The following is a 27,575-nucleotide window of genomic DNA, read 5'->3' on the forward strand; positions in this document are numbered from 1 at the left end:
GGACTGTTTACATGGTAATAGAACCAATATCTAAATATATAATTTTACTGAACATTATATTTAGGTCCTTCTGTAGCTCAGTTGGTAGAGCATGGCGCTTGTAACGCCAGGGTAGTGGGTTCGATTCCCGGGACCACCCATACGTAGAATGTATGCACACATGACTGTAAGTCGCTTTGGATAAAAGCGTCTGCTAAATGGCATATATTATTATTATTATTATTTAAAGGGTTACAACCTTTAATACACTACAAGTGACGGTGTCCACATACTTATGACTTCTTCAATTGGGGGGACTAGATACGGAAGATGTTTTCATTTCTAAATGGGATGTATATATGGATATATATATGTATATATATATGAAAATACCCTAAAATAAAAAGTGACATTATATCATGTCGCATCAATTGAAAATGATGGACTGCAGAGCAAAGTTTAAAAAAGTTTTATTTCAGAGTTTTACACCCATTGGGCACACATTGTAAGGAATTTACATTCTGCTCACTTTTTAATATTACGCCCCATTTTGTGTAATGTTATTCATCTAGGTATTCTCACATTTATAAATAACTACTACAGTTACACATGAATTATTCAGCACAATAGTGCAGGAGACCACAGCAGACACTTCAATGTCAACATACTGGTGTATGAACAGTACCACTACTCTCACTACATCACTGCTGCCAGGTCAAGGGTCACACCAGAGCAGCTCTCTCAGATGCTGTTTACTCTGAAGGAATATAAAGAGTGGGTATCACATTAAATAATTAATATTTGATTCGTAAATTGTTTATTCATTTGTCATTAATCCAATATTTATTTTAGTTAACTGGTAATTCACATAATTATAAACAACTTTTATAGTATATGATTCATAAGATCATTCCAAAGATGTTTAATTAATGTATTTTTACCATTTAATACTCATTAGTAAAGTTGTTTTTCCCCTAATCTAAAGTGAAGACTATTCTTTATAAATGTTTTGAACAGTGACCAGTGTTATTTATCACATAAAGATGGACCTGCTATTGGTAGATATTCCAGCAGTACCTGATGCTCCTTAAGTTCTCAAAATGACCTGGAACATATCAATGGTTAAACAATAAGAACACAACACAGAGGATGTTAAAGGAAATATATTGAACATTTTATTAGTAGTAGTGTGCTGAAGGAAGTAATCTGTTTGTCTGAAAATGATAGCATCCTTGTTTCAGTCACTCAGTAGAAATCAAATAAAATGTGTGGGACATGGACGCCGACATATGGCAGATCCTGCGTATGGAAACAGCACCTGCACATTGCCCGGAGGACTGCGACAACGTGTCCACGGGTGTGCGGGACCGGCTCCTTACCTGGGCGCACACAGTGCCTGTGTTGTTGTGTCATCCTGGGATAGGCCATACCATCGCCTGCGTAACTGAGAAGTACTGGTGGCCCACCTTGGCTAGAGACGTCTCTTCCTGCTCCATCTGTCCCCAGTGTAAGACGCCCAGAAACCTCCCTTATGGAAGGTGCCTTCCCCTGCCGGTTCCACATTGAAACTGGTCTCACCGCTTGGTGGACTTTGTCACTGGGCTTCCCCCTCCCATGGGAACACCACTGTTCTCATCATTATGGACCGGTTTTCCAAAGCTTGTCGCCTCCTTCCACTGCCTTGGTTTCCGTCGGCCATGCAAACCGCGGAGGATCTTTTTACTCAAGGTCTTCTGGCAGTACTGGATCCCATAGTGCATTGTGTCAGACCATGGCCCTCAGTTCACCTCACACGTATGGAAGGCGTTCATGGAACACCTGGGGGTCACAGTCAGTCTCACCTCCGGGTACCGTCCTCAAGCAAATGGGCAGGTGGAGAGGGTCAAGGAAGTGGGCATGTTGCTGAGATCTTACTGTCAGGACTGGCTGGGGGAGTGGGCATATTTTCTACCTTGAGCTGAGTACATTGGGGTATCAGCCGGCCCTGGCACCTTGGTATCCGAGGCAGACCGAGGCCCCTGCAGTGGACGAGTGGTTTTGACATGCTGAGGAAATCTGGAACGCTGCACACACTCATCTCCAGCGGGCCGTATGTTGGCACAAGGAACAGACCGACTGCCATCGCAGTGAGGCGCCTGTCTCGCCTGGCGACCGGGTCTGGCTCTCTACCGGTACTGCTGCTCATTCTGTTCACCAGCTCTGGAGGTCTACATCACCAGCTTTCTAGGCTTCACTGAAATGGATCATTACCACCAACCCTGGACTGTCTTGTCTCATTACACACACCTGGTTCCCCTTGATAAGTAGGTGTAAATATGTGCCCTCTGTTCCACATTGTCCTTGTCAATTATTATTCCATTTCTGTTGCTCTGTTGTATTGGCTTGTGTCAGTGTCAGTGTGCACTTGTTATTACGGGTCTAGTCTTGTGTATTGTTATTACTGGTCTTGTCCCGTTTATTTATTAGAGATTTACACCTCACTCTTTGTTTGGGTTACAGCACTGTGTTTTATATACAGTTTATGTCAGAAGTTAACATACTCATAGGTTGGAGTCATTAAAACTCGGTTTTCAACCACTCCACAAATGTCTTCTTAAAACAAACTATAGTTTTGGCAAGTTGGTTTGGACATCTACTTTTTGCATGATACAAGAAGTTATTCCAACTATTGTTTACAGACAGTTTATTTCACTTATAATTCACTGTATCACAATTCCAGTGGGTCAGAAGTTTACATACACTAAGTTGACTGTGCCTTTAAACAGCTTGGGAAATTCCAGAAAATGATGTCATGGCTTTAGAAGCTTCAAAATGATGTCAATTAGCCTGAAGCAATTGGAGGTGTACCTGTGGATGTATTCCAAGGCCTACCTTCAAACTCAGTGCCTCTTTGCTTGACATCATGGGAAAATCTAAAGTAATCGGCCAATACCTCAGATTTTTTTTTTTTTACCTCCACAAGTCTGGTTCATCCAGACTTGGAGCAATTTCCAAACGCCTGAAGGTACCATGTTCATCTGTACAAACAATAGTATGCAAGTATAAACACCATGGGACCACGCAGCCATCATACCGCTCAGGAAGGAGATTCGTTCTGTCTCCTAGAGATTAACGTTCTTTTTTGTGCAAAAAGTGCAAACCAATCCCAGAACAACAGCAATTGACAATTTCTTACTTTTCATCTATTTTCTGCCACTTGTTAATTCCTCAATAAATGACTAATCCTATTTTAACTCTGAACTTCCTATAATTTTATTCCCTAGTTTCACAAACATAGGAGTGACATAGTTATGTTATACAATTGTTGTAACTGCTTCTTTCATATAACAATACGAGACATTACTTATCTCAGTGTTGTCATCATAGATACATGTTGTGTTGATACAGAATGATTTGGATGGATTGGATTTGAGTGACTTTGAGAAGGCATACATTTGTGGTTGTTCCGTGTTATTCAATGATAAATAGCAAGTATTCTAAAAGTACATTCCGAGGACATCATGAGTCGTACTATATGTTGTTTAACATCTCCCTCCAGTGGCTCAATTGTGACACAACGTCTTCATCAAGTGTTTTTATTTATTTTTTATTTCACCTTTATTTAACCAGGTAGGCTAGTTGAGAACAGGTTCTCATTTGCAACTGCGACCTGGCCAAGATAAAGCATAGCAGTGTGAACAGACAACACAGAGTTACACATGGAGTAAACAATTAACAAGTCAATAACACAGAGAAAAAAGGGGAGTCTATATACAATGTGTGCAAAAGGCATGAGGAGGTAGGCAAATAATTACAATATTGCAGATTAACACTGGAGTGATAAATGATCAGATGATCATGTACAGGTAGAGATATTGGTGTGCAAAAGTGCAGAAAAGTAAATAAATAAAAACTGTGGGAATGAGGTAGGTGAAAATGGGTGTGCTATTTACCAATAGATTATGTACAGCTGCAGCGATCGGTTAGATGCTCAGCTAGCTGATGTTTGAAGTTGGTGAGGGAGATAAAAGTCTCCAACTTCAGCGATTTTTGCAATTCGTTCCAGTCACAGGCAGCAGAGTACTGGAACGAAAGGCGGCCGAATAAGGTGTTGGCTTTAGGGATGATCAGTGAGATACACCTGCTGGAGCGCGTGCTACGGATGGGTGTTGCCATCGTGACCAGTGAGCTGAGATAAGGAGGAGCTTTGCCTAGCATGGCCTTGTAGATGACCTGAAGCCAGTGGGTCTGGCGACGAATATGTAGCGAGGGCCAGCCGACTAGAGCATACAAGTCGCAGTGGTGGGTAGTATAAGGTGCTTTAGTGACAAAACGGATGGCACTGTGATAAACTGCATCCAGTTTGCTGAGTAGAGTGTTGGAGGCAATTTTGTAGATGACGTCGCCGAAGTCGAGGATCGCTAGGATAGTCAGTTTTACTAGGGTAAGCTTGGCAGCGTGAGTGAAGGAGGCTTTGTTGCGGAATAGAAAGCCGATACTTGATTTGATTTTCGATTGGAGATGTTTGATATGGGTCTGGAAGGAGAGTTTGCAGTCTAGCCAGACACCTAGGTACTTATAGGTGTCCACATATTCAAGGTCGGAACCATCCAGTGTGGTGATGCTAGTCGGGCATGCGGGTGCAGGCAGCGATCGGTTGAAAAGCATGCATTTGGTTTTACTAGCGTTTAAGAGCAGTTGGAGGCCACGGAAGGAGTGTTGTATGGCATTGAAGCTCGATTGGAGGTTAGATAGCACAGTGTCCAATGACGGGCTGAAAGTGTATAAAATGGTGTCGTCTGCGTAGAGGTGGATCAGGGAATCACCCGCAGCAAGAGCAACATCATTGATATATACAGAGAAAAGAGTCGGCCCGAGAATTGAACCCTGTGGCACCCCCATAGAGACCGCCAGAGGACCGGACAACATGCCCTCCGATTTGACACACTGAACTCTGTCTGCAAAGTAATTGGTGAACCAGGCAAGGCAGTCATCCGAAAAACCGAGGCTACTGAGTCTGCCGATAAGAATATGGTGATTGACAGAGTCGAAAGCCTTGGCAAGGTCGATGAAGACGGCTGCACAGTACTGTCTTTTATCGATGGCGGTTATGATGTCGTTTAGTACCTTGAGTGTGGCTGAGGTGCACCCGTGACCGGCTCGGAAACCAGATTGCATAGCGGAGAAGGTACGGTGGGATTCGAGATGGTCAGTGACCTGTTTGTTGACTTGGCTTTCGAAGACCTTAGATAGGCAGGGCAGGATGGATATAGGTCTGTAACAGTTTGGGTCCAGGGTGTCTCCCCCTTTGAAGAGGGGGATGACTGCGGCAGCTTTCCAGTCCTTGGGGATCTCAGACGATATGAAAGAGAGGTTGAACAGGCTGGTAATAGGGGTTGCGACAATGGCGGCGGATAGTTTCAGAAATAGAGGGTCCAGATTGTCAAGCCCAGCTGATTTATACGGGTCCAGGTTTTGCAGCTCTTTCAGAACATCTGCTATCTGGATTTGGGTAAAGGAGAACCTGGAGAGGCTTGGGCGAGGAGCTGCGGGGGGGCCGGAGCTGTTGGCCGAGGTAGGAGTAGCCAGGAGGAAGGCATGGCCAGCCGTTGAGAAATGCTTGTTGAAGTTTTCGATAATCATGGATTTGTCGGTGGTGACCGTGTTCCCTAGCCTCAGTGCAGTGGGCAGCTGGGAGGAGGTGCTCTTGTTCTCCATGGACTTCACAGTGTCCCAGAACTTTTTGGAGTTGGAGCTACAGGATGCAAACTTCTGCCTGAAGAAGCTGGCCTTAGCTTTCCTGACTGACTGCGTGTATTGGTTCCTGACTTCCCTGAACAGTTGCATATCGTGGGGACTGTTCGATGCTATTGCAGTCCGCCACATGACTGTACAGGAGTGTACAGTCATGGCCAAAAGTTTTGAGAATGACACAAATATTAATTTTCACAAAGTTTGCTGCCTCAGTTTGTACGATGGCAATGTGCCAATACTCCAGAATGTTATGAAGAGGGATCAGATGAATTGCAATTAATTGCAAACTCCCTCTTTGCCATGAGAATGAACTGAATCCCCCCAAAAAAAATTCCACTGCATTTCAGCCCTGCCACAAAAGGACCAGCTGACATCATGTCAGTTATTCTCTCGTTAACACAGGTGTGAGTGTTGATGAGGACACGGCTGGAGATCACTCTGCCATGCTGATTGAGTTCGAATAACAGACTGGAAGCTTCAAAAGGAGGGTGGCTCACTCGAGACACGCTATCGGAGTCGGTACAGCCAGCTGGTTTCTTCACACATTGCGCCGACAGAAACAAGCATCTTTCTGGTAAGAAGAGGGGCGGGGGTATGCCTTATGATTAACGAGACGTGGTCTGATCATAACAACATAAAGGAATGCATAAAGGAACTCAAGTCCTTCTGTTCACCTGACTTAGAATTCCTCACAATCAAATGTCTACCGCATTATCTACCAAGAGACATCTCTTCGATTATAATCACAGCCGCATATATTCTTCCCCAAGCAGACACATCGATGGCCCTGAACGAACTTTATTTGACTCAATGTAAACTGGAAACCACATATCCTGAGGCTGCATTCATTGTAGCTAGGGGTTTTTAACAAGGCTAATCTGAAAACAAGACTCCCTAAATTCTATCAGCATATTGATTGTGCAACCAGGGCTGGTAAAACCCTGGATCATTGTTATTCTAACTTCCGCGACGATTATAAGGCCATCCCTCGCCCTCCTTTCGGAATAGCTGACCACGACTCCATTTTGTTGCTCTCTGCCTATAGATAGAGACTAAAACAGGAAGCTCCCGCGCTCAGGTCTGTTCAATGCTGGTCCGACCAATCTGATTCCACGCTTCAAGATTGCTTCATTCACGTGGATTGGGATATATTCCGCGTTGCGTCAAACAACAACATTGACGAATACGCTGATTCGGTGAGTGAGTTTATTAGCAAGTGCATCGGCGATGTCGTACACACAGCAACCGTTGAAACATTCCCAAACCAGAAAGCGTGGATTGATGGCAGCATGTGCGCATAACTGAAAGTGAAAACCACTGCTTTTAACCAGGGTAAGGTGACCAGAAACATGACCGAATACAAACAGTGGAGCTCTTCCCTCCGCAAGGCAATCAAACAAGCTAAGCCTCAGTATAGAGACAATGTAGAGTTGCAATTCAACGGCTCAGACAGAATTTTATTTATTTATTTTACCTTTATTTAACCAGGCAAGTCAGTTAAGAACAGATTCTTATTTTCAATGACGGCCTGGAAACGCCTGTTCACAGATTTGAACTCACACCCTTCAGGTTACTAGTCCAACGCTCTAACCACTAGGCTACGCTGCCGCCAAGAGGTATGTGGCAGGGTCTACAGTCAATCACGGGTAACAAAAAGAAAACGAGCCCCGTCGCGGACCAGGATGTCTTGCTCCCAGACAGACTAAACAACTTCTTTGCTCGCGTTGAGGACAATACAGTGCCACTGACATGGCCAGCTAACAAAACCTGTGGCCTCTCCTTCACTGCATCCGACGTGAGTAAAACTTTTAAACGTGTTATCTCTCGCAAGGCTGCAGGCCAAGATGGCATCCCCAGCCGCATCCTCAGAGCATGCGCAGACCAGCTGGCTGGTGTGTTTACGAACATATTCAATCAATCCTTATCCCAGTCTGCTGTTCCCACATGCTTCAAGAGGGCCACAATTGTTCCTGTTCCCAAGAAAGCTAAGGTAACTGAGCTAAATGACTACCGCCCGTAGCACTCACTTCCGTCATCATGAAGCGCTTTGAGAGACTAGTCAAGAACCATATCACCTCAACCCTACCTGACACCCTGCTTGCCACACTGCACACTGCCCTAAACCATCTTGACAAGAATAATACATATGTAAGAATGCTGTTCATCGACTACAGCTCAGCATTTAACACCATAGTACCCTCCAAACTCGAGACCCTTGGTCTCAACCCCGCCCGGTGCAACTGGGCGGGGTTGGACTTCCTGACTTCCTGACGGGCCTGGACTTCCTGACGGGCCGCTCCCAGGTGGTGAGGGTAGGTAACAACATCTCCACCCCACTGATCGTCAACACTAGGTAGCGTTTTGATCCCTCTCCTGTATTCCCTGTTCACCCACGACTGCGTAGCCATGCACGCGTCCAACTCAATCATCAAGTCTGCAGACGACACCACATTGGTAGGCTGGATTACCAACAACGACGAGACAGCCTACAGGGAGGAGGTGAGGGCCCTCGGAGTGTGGTGTCAGGAAAATAACCTCACACTCAACGTCAACAAAACAAAGGAGATGATCGTGGACTTCAGGAAACAGCAGAGGGAGCACCCCCTATCCATATTGACGGGACAGTAGTGGAGAGGGTAGTAAGTTTTAAGTTACTCGGCGTACACATCACAGACAAACTGAATTGGTCCACCCACACAGACAGCGTGGTGAAGAAGGCGCAGCAGCACCTTTTCAACCTCAGGAGGCTGAAGAAATTCAGCTTGTCACCAAGAGCACTCACACACTTTTACAGATGCACAATCGAGAGCATCCTGTTGGGCTGTATCACCGCCTGGTACGGCAACTGTAAGGCTCTCCAGAGGGTAGTGAGGTCTGCACAACGCAAAATACCTGCCCTTCAGGACACCTACACCACCCAATGTAACAGGAATGCCATAAAGATCATCAAGGACAACAACCACCCGAGCCACTGCCTGTTCACTCCGCAATCATCCAGAAGGCGAGGTCAGTACAGGTGCATCAAAGCTGGGACCGAGAGACTGAAAAACAGCTTCTATCTCAAGGCCAACAGAATGTTAAACAGCCACCACTAACATTGAGTGGCTGCTGCAAACATACTGACTCAACTCCAGCTACTTTAAAAAATGCATGTTAAAAATGTATCACTAGCCACTTTAAACAATGCCACTTAATATAATGTTTACATACCATACATTACTCATCTCATATGTACTCTATATACTGTACTCTATACCACCGCATCCACACTTCGGTCCGCAGGTAGTATAACTTTTCATTACATTTCAATACATTTCATTATAGTACAACGGTTTGATTTGTCTAATCTTAGCAATTTCTTCTTAGCTAGCTACATAGCCGTCTTTGTATCAAAGATAATTGCGTAATTATCGTATTTCGTCGTCCTAACGTAGTCTACACTGCTATCTGCCCAGCAGCTAGCCAGCTAGCAAACGTCCACCGTCTACCGAATAGCAGCACTGTAGAAACTATTACACTCAACTGAACGACTTGATTAGTGTAGTGTTAGCTAGCTACATAGTTGTCTTTGCTGTCTTCGTATCCAAGATAATTGTGTAGCTTAGAGTGTGTAGTCTTAGAGTGATTATCTTAATTTACCGAGGTTAGCTAGCCAGCTATTTGTCGTCCTTAACGTAGGAGACACTGCTAGCTAGACAACAGCTAGCCAACGTCTACCGAATAGAACTCAACAACCCGGTCGCATTCCGCTTCGCTCCACAGGTAGTATCACATTTTCATTTAATTTCATTACAGCACAACGGTTTGATTTGTTTGATCGTAGCTAGCTACATAGCTAGCTACATAGCCGTCTTTGTATCAAAGATAATTGTGTAGTCTAGAGCGATTTTCTAGGTTAGCTAGCCAGCTATTGTCGTTCTTTTAACGCAACGTAACGTAATCAACACTGCTAGCTAGCCAGCTAGCCCCCGAATAGCAGCACTGTAGAAACTATTACACTCAACGGAACGACTTGATTAGTGTAGTGTCAACAACGCAGCCACTGCCAGCTAGCCTACAAAGTCAACAACGCAGCCACTGCCAGCTCGCCTACTTCAGCAGTACTGTATCATTTTAATCATTTTAGTCAATAAGATTCTTGCTACGTAAGCTTAACTTTCTGAACATTCGAGACGTGTAGTCCACGTGTCATTCCAATCTCCTTGCATTAGCGTAGCCTCTTCTGTAGCCTGTCAACTATGTGTCTGTCTATCCCTGTTCTCTCCTCTCTGCACAGACCATACAAACGCTCCACACCGCGTGGCCGCGGCCACCCTCATCTGGTGGTCCCAGCGCGCACGACCCACGTGGAGTTCCAGGTCTCCGGTAGCCTCTGGAACTGCCGATCTGCGGCCAACAAGGCAGAGTTCATCTCAGCCTATGCCTCCCTCCAGTCCCTCGACTTCTTGGCACTGACGGAAAGATGGATCACCACAGATAACACTGCTACTCCTACTGCTCTCTCTTCGTCCGCCCAAGTGTTCTCGCACACCCCGAGAGCTTCTGGTCAGCGGGGTGGTGGCACCGGGATCCTCATCTCTCCCAAGTGGTCATTCTCTCTTTCTCCCCTTACCCATCTGTCTATCGCCTCCTTTGAAGTCCATGCTGTCACAGTTACCAGCCCTTTCAAGCTTAACATCCTTATCATTTATCGCTCTCCAGGTTCCCTCGGAGAGTTCATCAATGAGCTTGATGCCTTGATAAGCTCCTTTCCTGAGGACGGCTCACCTCTCACAGTTCTGGGTGACTTTAACCTCCCCACGTCTACCTTTGACTCATTCCTCTCTGCCTCCTTCTTTCCACTCCTCTCCTCTTTTGACCTCACCCTCTCACCTTCCCCCTACTCACAAGGCAGGCAATACGCTCGACCTCATCTTTACTAGATGCTGTTCTTCCACTAACCTCATTGCAACTCCCCTCCAAGTCTCCGACCACTACCTTGTATCCTTTTCCCTCTCGCTCTCATCCAACACTTCCCACACTGCCCCTACTCGGATGGTATCGCGCCGTCCCAACCTTCGCTCTCTCTCCCCCGCTACTCTCTCCTCTTCCATCCTATCATCTCTTCCCTCTGCTCAAACCTTCTCCAACCTATCTCCTGATTCTGCCTCCTCAACCCTCCTCTCCTCCCTTTCTGCATCCTTTGACTCTCTATGTCCCCTATCCTCCAGGCCGGCTCGGTCCTCCCCTCCCGCTCCGTGGCTCGACGACTCATTGCGAGCTCACAGAACAGGGCTCCGGGCAGCCGAGCGGAAATGGAGGAAAACTCGCCTCCCTGCGGACCTGGCATCCTTTCACTCCCTCCTCTCTACATTTTCCTCCTCTGTCTCTGCTGCTAAAGCCACTTTCTACCACTCTAAATTCCAAGCATCTGCCTCTAACCCTAGGAAGCTCTTTGCCACCTTCTCCTCCCTCCTGAATCCTCCCCCCCCCTCCTCCCTCTCTGCAGATGACTTCGTCAACCATTTTGAAAAGAAGGTCGACGACATCCGATCCTCGTTTGCTAAGTCAAACGACACCGCTGGTTCTGCTCACACTGCCCTACCCTGTGCCCCTCTCTCTCCAGATGAAATCTCGCGTCTTGTGACGGCCGGCCGCCCAACAACCTGCCCGCTTGACCCTATCCCCTCCTCTCTTCTCCAGACCATTTCCGGAGACCTTCTCCCTTACCTCACCTCGCTCATCAACTCATCCCTGACCGCTGGCTACGTCCCTTCCGTCTTCAAGAGAGCGAGAGTTGCACCCCTTCTGAAAAAACCTACACTCGATCCCTCCGATGTCAACAACTACAGACCAGTATCCCTTCTTTCTTTTCTCTCCAAAACTCTTGAACGTGCCGTCCTTGGCCAGCTCTCCCGCTATCTCTCTCAGAATGACCTTCTTGATCCAAATCAGTCAGGTTTCAAGACTAGTCATTCAACTGAGACTGCTCTTCTCTGTATCACGGAGGCGCTCCGCACTGCTAAAGCTAACTCTCTCTCCTCTGCTCTCATCCTTCTAGACCTATCGGCTGCCTTCGATACTGTGAACCATCAGATCCTCCTCTCCACCCTCTCCGAGTTGGGCATCTCCGGCGCGGCCCACGCTTGGATTGCGTCCTACCTGACAGGCCGCTCCTACCAGGTGGCGTGGCGAGAATCTGTCTCCTCACCACGCGCTCTCACCACTGGTGTCCCCCAGGGCTCTATTCTAGGCCCTCTCCTATTCTCGCTATACACCAAGTCACTTGGCTCTGTCATAACCTCACATGGTCTCTCCTATCATTGCTATGCAGACGACACACAATTAATCTTCTCCTTTCCCCCTTCTGATGACCAGGTGGCGAATCGCATCTCTGCATGTCTGGCAGACATATCAGTGTGGATGACGGATCACCACTTCAAGCTGAACCTCGGCAAGACGGAGCTGCTCTTCCTCCCGGGGAAGGACTGCCCGTTCCATGATCTCGCCATCACGGTTGACAACTCCATTGTGTCCTCCTCCCAGAGCGCTAAGAACCTTGGCGTGATCCTGGACAACACCCTGTCGTTCTCAACTAACATCAAGGCGGTGGCCCGTTCCTGTAGGTTCATGCTCTACAACATCCGCAGAGTACGACCCTGCCTCACACAGGAAGCGGCGCAGGTCCTAATCCAGGCACTTGTCATCTCCCGTCTGGATTACTGCAACTCGCTGTTGGCTGGGCTCCCTGCCTGTGCCATTAAACCCCTACAACTCATCCAGAACGCCGCAGCCCGTCTGGTGTTCAACCTTCCCAAGTTCTCTCACGTCACCCCGCTCCTCCGTTCTCTCCACTGGCTTCCAGTTGAAGCTCGCATCCGCTACAAGACCATGGTGCTTGCCTACGGAGCTGTGAGGGGAACGGCACCTCAGTACCTCCAGGCTCTGATCAGGCCCTACACCCAATCAAGGGCACTGCGTTCATCCACCTCTGGCCTGCTCGCCTCCCTACCACTGAGGAAGTACAGTTCCCGCTCAGCCCAGTCAAAACTGTTCGCTGCTCTGGCCCCCAATGGTGGAACAAACTCCCTCACGACGCCAGGACAGCGGAGTCAATCACCACCTTCCGGAGACACCTGAAACCCCACCTCTTTAAGGAATACCTAGGATAGGATAAAGTAATCCTTCTCACCCCCCTTAAAAGATTTAGATGCACTATTGTAAAGTGGCTGTTCCACTGGATGTCATAAGGTGTATGCACCAATTTGTAAGTCGCTCTGGATAAGAGCGTCTGCTAAATGACTTAAATGTAAATGTAAATGTAAATCTACTGCATCTTGCCATCTTTATGTAATAGCTGTATCACTAGCCACTTTTATATGTTTACATACCCTACATTACTCATCTCATATGTATATACTGTACTTGATACCATCTACTGCATATTGCCATCTTTATGTAATACATGTATCACTAGCCACTTTAAAGAATGCCACTTTTATATGCTTACATACCCTACATTAGTCATCTCATATGTATATACTGTACTCGATACCATCTACTGCATCTTGACTATGCCGTTCTGTAGGGCTTCACAGGGCTTCACAGGCATAGATGTTGCTGCCAGTAATATTGCACCCAAATCAACCATTTATCAGATCATCAAGAACTTCAAGGAGAGCGGTTCAATTGTTGTGAAGAAGGCTTCAGGGCGCCCACGAAAGTCCAGCATGCACCAAGACCGTCTCCTAAAGTTGATTCAGCTGCGGGATCGGGGCACCACCAGTACATAGCTTGCTAAGGATTGGCAGCAGGCAGGTGTGTGTATCTGCATGCACAGTGAGGCAAATACTTTTGGGGATGGCCTGGTATCAAGAAGGGCAGCAAAGAAGCCACTTCTCTCCAGGAAAAGCATCAGGGACAGACTGATATTCTGCAAACGGTACAGGGATTGGACTCCTGAGGACTGGGGTAAAGTTATTTTCTCTGATAAATCCCCTTTCTGATTGTGTGGGGCATCCAGAAAAAAATCCGGAGAAGACAAAGTGAGCGCTACCATCAGTCCTGTGTCATGCCAACATTAAACCATCCTGAGACCATTCAAGTGTGGGGTTGCTTCTCAGCCAAGGGAGTGGGCTCACTCACAATTTTGCCTAAGAACACAGCCATGAATAAAGAATGGTACCAACACATCCTCTGAGAGCAACATCTCCCAACCATCCAAGAACAGTTTGGTGACGAACAAGGCCTTTTCCAGCATGATGGAGCACCTTGCCATGAGTTAAAATGATAACAAAGGGAACAAAACATCAATATTTTGGGTCCATGGCCAGGAAAATCCCCAGATCTTAATCCCATTGAGAACTTGTGGTCAATCCTCAAGAGGCGGGTGGACAAACAAAACCCCACAAATTCTGACAAACTCCAAGCATTGATTATACAAGAATGTGCTGCTATCAGTCAGGATGTGGCCCAGAAGTTAATTGACAGCATGCCAGGGCGGATTGCAGAGGTCTTGAAAAATAAGGGTCAACACTGCACATATTGACTCTTTGCATCAACTGCATGTAATTGTCAATAAAAGCCTTTGACACTTGTGAAATGCTTGTAATTACACTTCAGTATTCCATAGTAATATATAAGACAATGTGGCAGCAAACGTTGTGCAAATTAATATTTGTGTCATTCTCAAAACTTTTGGCCACGACTGTAGTAAAGTTGAAATGTACTGCATGATATCAGATAACGTCCAAGTCTATCTCAATGGTGTATTGTGTAAGTAGTTGAGGGTAAAATGCAAGAATATGCAATTATGGGTAACACTTTATATCCAAATACTTCATACTTCAAGTTTAAGGGGTTACAACCTTCAACCATACTTCTTCAAGTTGAGGTAGGATTTGTCTCAGTTACATCATGGGGACAAATACTATTTGTCAGTGTAATGCTCCGGGTGTCGTGGGTGTGGAGTCAAACGCAGGAGACAGAGAGTGCAATGCTGTGCGTCTTTAATAGCACCAACGCACCACAGGGTGCTCACAATAGTAACGGCCCCAAACACAGGGAATGAAAATGTACAACGGAAAAGTCATGACCAGGCACTAACACGTACCTCTACAACAGAGCCGAAGGTTACACTGAAATAATCCCGCACAACAACCAGGCGGGCCGGCTGTCTAATAAAGACAAACTAATCATACATAAACAGGAGCTACCAATAAACATACAAGGAGGGGAGGAAAGACAATCAGTGGCAGCTAATAGGCCGGTGACGACGACCGCCGAGCGCCACTCGTGACAGTCAGACATCAGAACAACCACACTGTACTCTGACCCAATCATCCCTTAATGTTGTCTGCCATTTCTGTGGTGTTGTTTCCTCAGAAGAAAATGTGACTGAGAAATGTGATTTCCAGTTCAGTTGTATCAATCAATAATCTCAAAAGCACCTCAAGTTATTAGGGACAGTTCACAATTTACTCTGAATTTTTCACAACCCTCCATTTGTTCTTTAAAAAATGTATTCAAAATAATGTGTACGACCACAAATGACAATAACTGTAGTGATCCTAAAAATGTGGATATCGACTAAGAACCAGCTCACTCTCCCTGTCTGTTTCATGAGGCCTACACTTTGATCAGAGCTGGCCACAGACAATGATCAGCTAGGGGGATATCAGATTTCCAACATGTGTCCAATTTCAGAACATGTATGCAAAGCGTTTTCCACCAACAGGTTTCTCTGCCAATGCACCCCACAACCAAAAAACAAATTATACGAACTTCAGGTTTTTCAATTTCATGACAATCGTGACAAATAAAAAGCCTATGCTCTTGCTCCACAAATGCTCTTGACTGGTGTAATCTGGGTCATCCCTAACATCAGACATTTGAATCAGATTGGCCACCAGTCTGAGGTAGGGTTTGATGTTGGCCCAGAAGTGATCAGCCAGGATTTGGCTATGGCACCAGCACTGTCGACCACTGACATCACTGTCAGCATAGATCGTTTGGGGCAGAGAGCTGTCGCTTATCCCCATGAGGAGCAAGTTGGGAGTGACTGAGTCTGGTCAGGCAGGAGGATGATGAAGGGGACTGGTACTGCTGCCCCATGGAGTACCAAGGGCAGTTGAAGGAAGGAGGAAGGTTTTGCCATCTGTCATAACACTATGATGATCTGACCCCCCTGTCACTGGAGGATAAGTTGGAGTTGGCTTGTAAACTCTGTAAATGACCCTCAAGGTTGGTTCCTCTTCTCTCTGGACAGGTCGATGTTTGTAGCCAAGGGTGTCTGGCTAACAGCTCAGGCCCAGAGTTGGTTCTTGTGGATGGTGGTCTGGGAGAGCCATAGCTCACTGCTCTTTGACCTCCCTTCTGGAGGACGGTGTTCCCCAGAGGTAATATTACTGGCCCATTCAACCCCCCGGCCAAGAGGCAGCTTTGCAGCCTGTCCACCAGGGACTTTGCTTCGGCGCCCATGGGTAGAATTTGGAGACCTTTGTCAACATAGAAGGTGTGCTCGACTGACTCCTGAACATCCGTGTTGCCATCATGGTGGGTTCCGAGAATGTTTCTGAGTGCATAGATGGCACAGCAGGGACTACACATCGTTACGAAGGATAAGACCTGCCCTTCATAGGTGCTCGGCACTGCTCCAAATTAACCTGAGGAGTGACTTGTCGGAGGGGAGAAGGTGCACATGTTGATGAACGCCTTTGATATCGCTGCCAAAAGCCACTGTGTGGTGTTTAAACCAGATGAGCATGCAGAGCAGTAAAGGGTCATGGGTTGGTCCTTGTAGTAGGCATTTATTCAAGATCTGACCGTTGTGAAGGACACACTCTCTCCTTCAGGGGATATGGTGAATGACAAAAACTCTGCTTTCTTGGAGTACATTGTGATGTGTAATGCGAAGGCTAGTACCTCTGGTTCACCCTCAAACCCAAGGCAATAGGCAGCAGCAGGAACACTGGTGGAACGTTCTGAGCCGTCATCAAGAACGGCATGTTTCCGTTGGCTCCTCAGCATGATGTAGGATGACTGACCAACTCTAGTGGTGAGTGGGTTGGGCGGTCAAGGTATCTCGGCTTTGTTGGTTCTGATCATAAGGACGCTCCTGTGCTCCTGCGGTAGGACCCCATGTAGCCCTATGAGCTGTAACTCCTTGCCGGCGTCAAAATAACTTGTCAACCATTTCACCACAAACTGAACACAGCACATCTTAAAACCAGTTAGAGATAGGGGGCAGTATTTCCACTTTGGATGGATTGCGTGCCCATAGTGAACTGCATCCAAATCTGTCCTAAATTGCTAATATATGCATATTATTATTAATATTGGATAGAAAACACTCTGAAGTTTCTAAAACCGTTTGAATTATGTCTGAGTATAACAGAACTCACAGTGCAGGCAATCTTCCAAACAAGTTTTGAAATCCTGAAAGTTGGGGCAACTTTGACGTCATCGCCCCCTCCCTTCCCAACAAGTTATGGATCTGGAAACACCTCCTAAGTCTTCTACTAGATGTCCTCGTTCAGTAGAAAGTATAATGGAGCATTTGCTGTGAACTTTGACCTAATGGGAAGGAAAGTAGTCGGTGTCGCAAAATAATGCCATTTTGTTGTGGCGCGTTTGTCTTTGATTGCTACGGCTGTTCCAATCAGCCCCAGATGAAAACGAATGATCCGGTTGGAATGCTATTGGATATATATGATTATAACATCCTGAAGATTGATTCTGCACTTAGTTTGACCAGTTTCTTCGACCTGTAATATGTCTTTTGGAAGTTTTGGAAGTTTTCATGCAACGTTATCCTGGACCAGAAGTAATTTTTTTGGCCATGTGAGCTGAAAGTGATAGCAAATGCTGCTACCTGGACACTAGAATTGAACATTATGAAACAAAACGATGTATTGTTGAACTAGGACTCCTTGCACTACATTCTGATGGAACATCATCAAAGGTAAGGGAATATTTATGTTGTAATTTTGTATTTCTGTTGACTCCAACATAGCGGAGAAATATTGTTACGTCTGAGCGCCGTCTCAGATTATTGCAATGTTAGGCTTTTTCCGTATCGTTAAAAAAAAAAAAAATGTGACACAGCGGTTGCATTAAGAACCAGTGTATCTTTAATTATATGTAGAACATGTATCTTTAGTCAAAGTTTATGATGAGTATTTCTGTTATCTGGCGTAGCTTTCTGTAATTCCTCCCGATATTTTGGAGGATTTTCTGAACATGGCGTCAATGTAAACCGAGATGCATATTATCGAACAAAACATAAATGTACTGTGTAACATGTCATATGACTGTCATCTGATGAAGATTTTCAAGAGGTTAGTGATTGATTTTTTTTTTATCCTGCTTTTGTGATTTTTATCTTTTGCTGTAAAAAATGGCTACGTTTTTTCTTTGGTTTGGTGGTGGTCTGACGTAAATATACTTTGTGTTTTCGCCGTAAACCATTTTACAAATCTGGGTAGATGAACAAGGTGTTTATCTTTCATTTGAGGTATTGGACTTGTTAATGTGTGGAGGTTAAATATTTCTAAAGAATATTTTTGCATTCACTGCCCCACCTCCTCGCCTTAACAAGTTCAACTTCTTTAGGATAGGGGGCAGTATTTATCACATCCGGATGAAAAGCGTGCCCAGAGTAAACTGCCTGCTTACTCAGGCCCAGAAGCTAGGATATGCATATTATTAGTAGACTTGGATAGAAAACACTCTGAAGGTTCTAAAACTGTTTGAATGATGTCAGTGAGTATAGCAGAACTCATATGGCAGGAAACCTGAGAAAGATTCAACCAGGAAGTGGGAAATCTGAGGTTTGTAGTTTTTCAAGTGATTGCCTATCCAATATACAGTGTAAATGCTATATTGCACGTCCTAATGTTTCCACTAGATGTCAACAGTCATTAGAACATTGTTTCAGACTTCTACTATGAAAGGGGAGTGAATAAGAGCTGTTTGAACCAGTGGTCTGGCTGAAAGCCATGAGTTGTTAATCGCGGGCGGCCGTGAGCGCGAGCTCCGTTCCCTTTCCTTTCTAAAGACAAAGGAATTGTCCGGTTGGAATTTCATTGAAGATTTATGATAAAAACATCCTAAAGATTGATTATATACATCATTTGACATGTTTCTACATGTTTCTACGAACTGTAATGGAACTTTTTTGACTTTTCATATTTTCGTCTTGACTTAGTACCCGATCCTTGTGCATTTGGAATAGTGAACTGAACGCGCAATCAAAAAGGAGGTATTTGGATATAAATATGGACTTTATCGAACAAAACAAACATTTATTGTGGAATTGGGATTCCTGGGAGTGCATTCGGAGGAAGATCGTCAAAGGTAAGTGACTATTTATAATGCTATTTCTGACTTTTGTTGACTCCACAACATGGCGGGTATCTGTATGCCTTGTTTTGGTGGCTAAGCGCTGTACTCAGGTACTCGCACGGTGTGCTTTTGCCGTAAAGCTTTTTTGAAATCATCACATCACTGCTCTAGAGGAGATCTATCTGCATGAAGGAATGGGCCAAAATACCAGCAACAGTGTGTGAAAACCTTGTGAAGACTTACAGAAATCGTTTGACCTCTGTCATTGCAAACAAAGGGTATATAACAAAGTATTGAGATAAACTTTTGTTATTGACCAAATACTTATATTCCACCTTGATTTGCAAATAAATTCATAAAAAATCCTACAATGTGATTTTCTGTATTTTTTTTTCTCATTTTGTTTGTCATAGTTGAAGTGTACCTATGATGAAAATTACAGGCCTCTCTCATCTTTTTAAGTGGGAGAACTTGCACAATTGATGGCTGACAAAATACTTTTTGCCCCACTGTAACTGAAAATGTGCATAGCACCACATACTGTGTCTGAACAGGCATAAAGCTAAGATAGGTAGGATAAGTTCCACCAGCAGTTATGGAATGTCTGCTGACCTGGATGGAATTATGTCATTCTTATTTAGCACTTAGCAAGTCCCACCCATCTGACTACTTAAAAATGGTGAAAGTCCTCAATGTTACTGCCCATGCTACAACAGGCTTTGGGCCAAGAGGGCCCTCTATCCAATCGATGATCATCTAAGACAGCTGAGTTCCAGAAAACAGAGGGGGCAGCTATTCTGAAGTTGCCCCTACCTGCATTTCCAGCTGTGTCTTCAGATGTAGAAGAGATACAGTAGTATGAGATCAGCTGGAAACAAATGGTTCTATATGGTACCAAATAAGTGGCCATAGCGGATCCCTTTTTGGTGCTATATGGAACCATTTTTGAAGGCTCTACCCTTTATAGAATCCTGTTCTCAACCGGCTGGTAGAACATTGTCGTGTCTTTGGCTATGCCCGATTAATTGATATGACATGCTATTCTATAAAATAATTTCTCCTCAATTAATATAAACCTGATTGAGCTAATCATGTAAATGTAATTAAATAGCGAGTTGGGCACCACAAAATAATATTTATAGAGCTGTTATCCTCCGAATAAACTCTTAAAGACCTAGTAATATTTTACATCAATAGCAGTCAACATTAATCTTCATCTTACTTCAGTCTCATAATCTGAAAGTTGTAAATTATTGGTTATCTGCAAGAACCCTGGCTAAAAAGATAAATCAGCAATAAAAAATTGGGTTTAGTTATTTATTTACTAAATACCTAACAAATCACACAGAATTCACATACACAAATAATTAATTTATACCTGGATAATTCTTTACGTCATAGGAAAACGTCCCTAACGGGCGGAACAGTTATGACAGCTTGTTACACAAAGGAAAAGGGTCTGGGTTTGAGAGAGCAGGAAGGCAGGAACAAAGGCAAAGCTGTGCTATCATATATACAGTATCTTATGCATTATAAATTACCGCACATTTGGAAAAGGAAAATGCATTAAATATTTACTCTGAGCTGCGTTTCAGTAGGTTGGTGGTAGATGGAAGACCGTGTTGCCAAACCGAGTCCTTTGTCCTTTGAAGAATGTCTCTGGTGGTCACTTGAATAAGTTGTAGTAACGTCGTTGTGTGGCAGATGGGATACTCTGTCTGTTCCTTCCTAACCTGCGTTTGCAGCTGCGGTCGCTAACTCAACTCAACGGCTAGGAGGTATCACTTCTGTAGTGAAGAAGAGTTCAAAGTTCATACCATTCGCAACCAAAGCTTATGCTGATGTTGGCTTGGTTCTGTAGTTTTATCTGAACCATTCTGACATAGGATCGTCATCCTCATATCCCCGGAACAGATAGTTATGTTGTCGTCAAGGGCTTATATAGGCAGGGAGAGGAGGGTGTTTGAAAAGTTGTATAGCCCTTGTCCCTTCACAGGGGAGGGCCACTGATTGAGCATCCCTATCTTATGAAAATCCAAATCTCACATTTTAGAAGCTAAAATCACATTTCATCCCATCACAAATAATTTCATATTCAAACATTTAAATTGAACAACAATTCCATGTGAATCTGATAAATCTGATGTGTAGACTTTCCACTGTAGAGTTTTTGTCATCTTATCATTGATGAGAATGTCTCATATGACAACCAAACTGACATCATATTCATTAACTACCACTGCATATGTTCAATTGTTTGGATTACCAGAATATAGTTAATTTCCCCCCACATTCTCACGTTCCCAGAATCTCTTTGTTAACCAAGGGTTTTGCAAATGTAACCTTAGTAGGGCAGAGAGAGGACAAAGGGGGGAAGAGGTATTTATGACTGTCATAAACCTATCCCCCAGGCCAATGTCATGACAACATGCTCAGCCAATGGATTTAGAAGTGGATATGAAACAAACCTTAAACCTGATTGGTCAACTCCCCCAGCCCTACAGCATCAATTAACATAATTTGTATAGTTTTTGGTTGCTGCAGTTCAGTGTTGTGAGACTCTAACTGTGCACATTCAAAGGGCCGTAAGAAAATGCTAAAGCAGTCACCAGACACAGACACAAGGCAGGAATTCAATTGGTGAGAAATTAATATAGCACCATTCCTGTTAATAGAGACCTTGAATAGTAGGAATATGAAAATAAATAGTCAAAATGTTAAAAGGCTGAAAAACAAGAATAGTCAAAGAATGTGCTTAACCACTTGGTTGATATGTCAGTAAAAAGTACGGTGGACTAAGAATAGGTACATTTAGTTTTTATTAAAAATACTTATTTTGGTTTAAAGATATGATTGAATTGTTGACAATACACTATATTAGGCAACATACATTGGTTTAACCACTTTTCATGACCCTTCAGTATTAAGGTTGCATGTAAAATCATGCGTAGAATAGTTATAAAAACTGCACTTTGTCATATTATTTCAAAATGTATAAAAATATGTTGGAAACCTGGATTAACAGAAATGTAAGAAAACCAACACCACCTGAAAATACATTCATTTTATACATACATATGCAGTTAACTTAACTCCGTATTTATTAAACGTTGACTATGCAGTCATATTCCAAGATGGCATAGCAGTTCAGACGTCTTTTGTCCTCGTCTTGTCGTGTCCTGTATATATATATATTTACAACTGTTTTCACATACCTTTTTAGATATATTTTTTAATTTATATTTATAAAAAAAGTATTATTTACCTCAAATCTGTAATCCTCCAAGAAGCTCGCCAGAAACCAGCCAGAAGCTAGCCAGGAGCTAGCCAGAAGCTAGCCAGAAGCTAATCCAGAAGCTAATCAGAAGCTAATCAGAAGCTAATCAGAAGGTAATCCTAAACTCGTTAGCTTCTTTACTGGCTAATCGTTAGTATTCAGCTAACCACGGTTTGTGGTCATCAGCTATCCTTCAGCTCGAAAATCTATCCCCAGTTTTGTGCGGCGCGGCTCGGAACGGAACATAACGGACCAATTTTTCTCTCCATGTCCCTGGATTTCAACCGCTAACTCTGGACATTCATACCTGGATCTAACAGCTAGCTAGCTGCTATCCGTGTGACTATCGGCTTTCGTTGATTCCGGAGCAAACATCAATTATTCCGGAGCTCGCCAGCTGATGAGTTCCATCAATCACTCCTGGGCTACAATCACCTATCCGGACCCGTTTTACTGCCTACGCGGAGCCCACCGGGCCTTCACAACTGGACTGCCGACATTATCTACCCGAAGGAGTTATCCAGCTGGCTCCTCCGTCGCGACGTTACCTGAACGCCCATCTGCGGCCCGCTAACCGTTAGCTGTCTTATCGGTTGCTATCTGAATAGACAATCGGACAATTTATTTATTTTTATTATTATTATTTTTTTTTTATTGGGCCTCTATAACAATATCTATTGTTTTGTTGTTGTTGTGTGATTTGGATTAATCCCCTCTACCACACGGAGCCCCACTAATCTACTGACGGAACGCAAGAGGTGGCTAATAACAGACCTCCATCCTATGCTAGCTTGCTACCGATGGCCTGGCTAGCTGTCTAAATCGCCGTGACCCCCAACCAACTTCTCTACTCACTGGACCCTTTTTGATCACTCGACTAAGCATGCCTCTCCTTAATGTCAATATGCCTTGTCCATTGCTGTTCTGGTTCGTGTTTATTGGCTTATTTCACTGTAGAGCTTTTAGTCCTGCTCACTATACCTTATCCAACCTATTAGTTCCACCACCCACACATGTAATGACAACTCCTGGTTTCAATGATGTTTCTAGAGACAATATCTCTGTCTTCATCACTCAATACCTAGGTTTACCTCCACTGTATTCACATCCTACCATACCTTTGTCTGTACATTATACCTTGATGCTATTTTATCGCCCCCAGAAACCTCCTTTTACTCTCTGTTCCAGACGTTCTAGATGACCAATTCTTATTGTTTTTTGCCGTACCCTTATTCTACTCCTCCTCTGTTCCTCTGGCGATGTAGAGGTGAATCCAGGCCCTGCAGTGCCTAGCTCCACTCCTATTCTCCAGGCGCTCTCTTTTGACAACTTCTGTAACCCTAATAGCTTTGGTTTCATGCATGTTAACATTGGAAGCCTCCTCCCTAAGTTTGCTCTATTCACTGCTTTAGCACACTCTGCCAACTTGGATGTTCAAGCTGTGTCTGAATCCTGGATTAGGAAGACCACCAAAAATTCTGAAATTTTTCAGACAAGATAGAGATAGATAGAACTGCCAAAGGGGGCGGTGTTGCAATCAACTGCAAAGATAGCCTGCAGAGTTCTGTCCAACTATCCAGGTCTGTACACAAACAATTTGATATTCTACTTTTAAAAATCCACCTCTCTAAAAACAAGTCTCTCACCGTTGCAGCCTGCTATAGAACACCCTCTGCCCACAGCTGTGCTCTGGACACCATATGTGAACTTATTCCCCCCCATCTATCTTCAGAGCTCGTGCTGCTAGGCGACCTAAACTGGAACATGCTTAACACCCCAGCCATCCTACAATCTAAACTTGATGCCCTCAATGAACCGACAGGTACCTCCCCAAAGCCTTAAACACGGGCACCCTCATAGATATAGGGCGGCAGGGTAGCCTAGTGGTTAGAGCGTTAGACTGGTAACCGAATCCCTGAGCTGACAAGGTACAAATCTGACATTTTGCCCCTGAACAGGCAGTTAACCCACTGTTGCTAGGCTGTCATTGAAAATAAGAATTTGTTCTTAACTGACTTGCCTGTTTAAATAAAGGTAAAAATAAAAAAATAAAAAAATATCATCCACACCAACTTGCCCTCTAAATACACCTCTGCTGTCTTCAACCAAGATCTCAGCGATCACTGCCTCATTGCCTGCATCCGTAATGGGTCAGCGGTCAAACTGTCAAACGCTCCATGCAACACTTCAGCGAGCAGGCCTTTCTAATCGACCTGGCCGGGGTATCCTGGAAGGATATTGATCTCATCCCGTCAGTAGAGGATGCCTGGATATTTAAAAAAAAAATGCCTTCCTAACCATCTTAAACATGCCCCATTCAAGAAATTTAGAACCAGGAACAGATATATCCCTTGGTTATCCCCTGTTGCCCTTAACCAACACAAAAACATCCTATGGCGTTCTGTATTAGCATCGAACAGCCCCCGTGATATGCAGCTGTTCAGGGAAGCTAGAAACCATTATACATAGGCCGTTAGAAAAGCCAAAGCAAGCATTTTCAAGCAGAAATTTGCTTCCTGCAACACTAACTCAAAAAAGTTCTGGGACATTGTAAAGTCCATGGAGAATAACGACACCTCCTCCCAGCTGCCCACTGCACTGAAGATAGGAAACACTGTCACCACTGATAAATCCACCATAATTGAGAATTTCAATAAGCATTTTTCTATGGCTGGCCATGCTTTCCACCTGGCTACTCCTACCCCAGTCAACAGCACTTCACCCCCCACAGCAACTCGCCCAAGCCTTCCCCATTTCTCCTTCTCCAAAATCCGTTCAGCTGATGTTCTGAAAGAGCTGCAAAATCTGGACCCCTACAAATCAGCCGGGCTCGACTATCTGGACCCTTTCTTTCTAAAATTATCTGCCGAAATTGTTGCCACCCCTAATACTAGCCTGTTCAATCTCTTTCGTGTCTTCTGAGATTCCCAAAGATTGGAAAGCAGCTGCGGTCATCCCCCTCTTCAAGGGGGGGACACTCTTGACCCAAACTGCTACAGACCTATATCTATCTTACCATGCCTTTCTAAGGTCTTCGAAAGCCAAGTCAACAAACAGATTACCGACCATTTCGAATCTCACCATACCTTCTCTGCTATGCAATCTGATTTCAGAGCTGGTCATGGGTGCACCTCAGCCACGCTCAAGGTGCTAAAGGTCCATCGATAAGAAACATTACTGTGCAGCCGTATTCATTGATCTGGCCAAGGCTTTCGACTCTGTCAATCACCACATCCTCATCGGCAGACTCGACAGCCTTGGTTTGTCAAATGATTGCCTCGCCTGGTTCACCGACGACTTCTCTGATAGAGTTTAGTGTGTCAAATCGGAGGGTCTGCTGTCTGGACCTCTGGCAGTCTCTATGGGGGTGCCACAGGGTTCAATTCTTGGACCGACTCTCTTCTCTGTATACATCAATGATGCTGCTGGTGAGTCTCTGATCCACCTCTACGCAGACGACACCATTCTGTATACTTCTGGCCCTTCTTTGGACACTGTGTTAACAACCCTCCAGGCAAGCTTCAATGCCATACAACTCTCCTTCCGTGGCCTCCAATTGCTCTTAAATACAAGTAAAAATAAATGCATGCTCTTCAACCGATTGCTACCTGCACCTGCCCGCCTGTCCAACATCACTACTCTGGACGGCTCTGACTTAGAATACGTGGACAACTACAAATACTTAGGTGTCTCGTTCGACTGTAAACTCTCCTTCCAGACCCATTTCAAACATCTCCAATCCAAAGTTAAATCTAGAATTGGCTTCCTATTTCACAACAAAGCATTCTTCACTCATGCTGCCAAACATACCCTTGTAAAACTGACCATCCTATCAATCCTCGACTTTGGCGATGTCATTTACAAAATAGCCTCCAATACCCTACTCAACAAATTGGATGCAGTCTATCACAGTGCAATCCGTTTTGTCACCAAAGCCCCATATACTACCCACCATTGCGACCTGTACGCTCTCGTTGGCTGGCCCTCGCTTCATAATCGTCGCCAAACCCACTGGCTCCATGTCATCTACAAGACCCTGCAAGGTAAAGTCCCCACTTATCTCACCTCGCTGGTCACCATAGCATCTCCCACCTGCAGCACACGCTCCACACGCTCTCTCGTCACCTCCAAAACCAATTCTTTCTTTGGCTGGCTCTCCTTCCAGTTCTCTGCTGCAAATCACTGGAACGAACTACAAAAATCTCTGAAACTGGAAACACTTATCTCCCTCACTAGCTTTAAGCACCAACTGTCAGAGCAGCTCACAGATTACTGCACCTGTACATAGCCCACCTATAATTTAGCCCAAACAACTACCTCTTTCCCTACTGTATTTAATTTATTTATTTATTTCGCTCCTTTGCACCCCATTATGTTTATTTCTACTTTGCACATTCTTCCATTGCAAAGCTACCATTCCAGTGTTTTACTTGCTACATTGTATTTACTTTGCCACCATGGCCTTTTTTTGCCTTTACCTCCCTTATCTCACCTCATTTGCTCACATCGTATATAGAATTGTTTATACTGTATTATTGACTGTATGTTTGTTTTACTCCATGTGTAACTCTGTGTAGAACTGTCGAACTGCTTTGCTTTATCTTGGCCAGGTCGCAATTGTAAATGACAACTTGTTCTCAACTTGCCTACCTGGTTAAATAAAGGTGAAATAAAAATAAATAAATAAATACAGCCCTTTATAATGCACAGGTTTATGTCATATTTGACCTAGTGAGTTATGTAACATTTGACGTTAATGGCTGTGTCACACAGTTATGAACCCTTTATAGATGATGACATACTCTATAGATGATTTGTGACACATTTATGTAGTATTTATAAAGGCATTGTGAAGCCTTTATAAGCTGCATGTCATTTAAAATGGGACACTTATGTAAATGAGATATTTCTGTATTTAATTTGCAATACATTTGTAAAAAATGTTTAAAAACATGTTTTCACTTTCTAGTTATGTGGTGTTGTGTGTAGATGGATGAAAAAACAACATTTTTTAAATACATTTTGAATTCAGGCTGTAACACAACAACATGTATAATAAGTCAAGGGGTGTGAATACTTTCTGAAGGCACCACATTCAGGGTGTCTCCTGTAATGAAAAGGCGTTGGTATTATTTATACAGATGGTCTCCTCTCAGTTTGGCAGAGGCATACTTTCACCAAACACATAGAGTTCAGATACACATTTACTTAATAGAACAGACACACTTGTCTTTCATGTAGAATGATTAATCACAGATTGTGA

General features: G+C 44.3%; 3 protein-coding genes and 1 pseudogene across 4 annotated transcripts in view; 3 read left to right on the plus strand and 1 right to left on the minus strand.

Annotated features, from left to right (window-relative positions):
• Window positions 1-27,575, plus strand: part of LOC118375225 (trace amine-associated receptor 13c-like) — a 189,367-nt gene that overhangs the window by 151,918 nt on the left and 9,874 nt on the right. The window lies entirely within an intron of this gene.
• The window catches only part of LOC127931185 (trace amine-associated receptor 13c-like), a 200,701-nt pseudogene that overhangs the window by 151,830 nt on the left and 21,296 nt on the right, over window positions 1-27,575 (plus strand).
• Window positions 1-27,575, minus strand: part of LOC118375224 (trace amine-associated receptor 8c-like) — a 121,829-nt gene that overhangs the window by 24,532 nt on the left and 69,722 nt on the right. The gene's annotated exons all lie outside the window — the stretch shown is intronic.
• LOC127931184 (trace amine-associated receptor 13c-like) overlaps window positions 1-27,575 on the plus strand; it is a 190,008-nt gene that overhangs the window by 2,337 nt on the left and 160,096 nt on the right. The window lies entirely within an intron of this gene.

This window comes from Oncorhynchus keta, chromosome 7 (assembly GCF_023373465.1).
Source record: "Oncorhynchus keta strain PuntledgeMale-10-30-2019 chromosome 7, Oket_V2, whole genome shotgun sequence".
In the NCBI taxonomy this organism is placed as follows: Eukaryota; Metazoa; Chordata; class Actinopteri; order Salmoniformes; family Salmonidae; genus Oncorhynchus; species Oncorhynchus keta.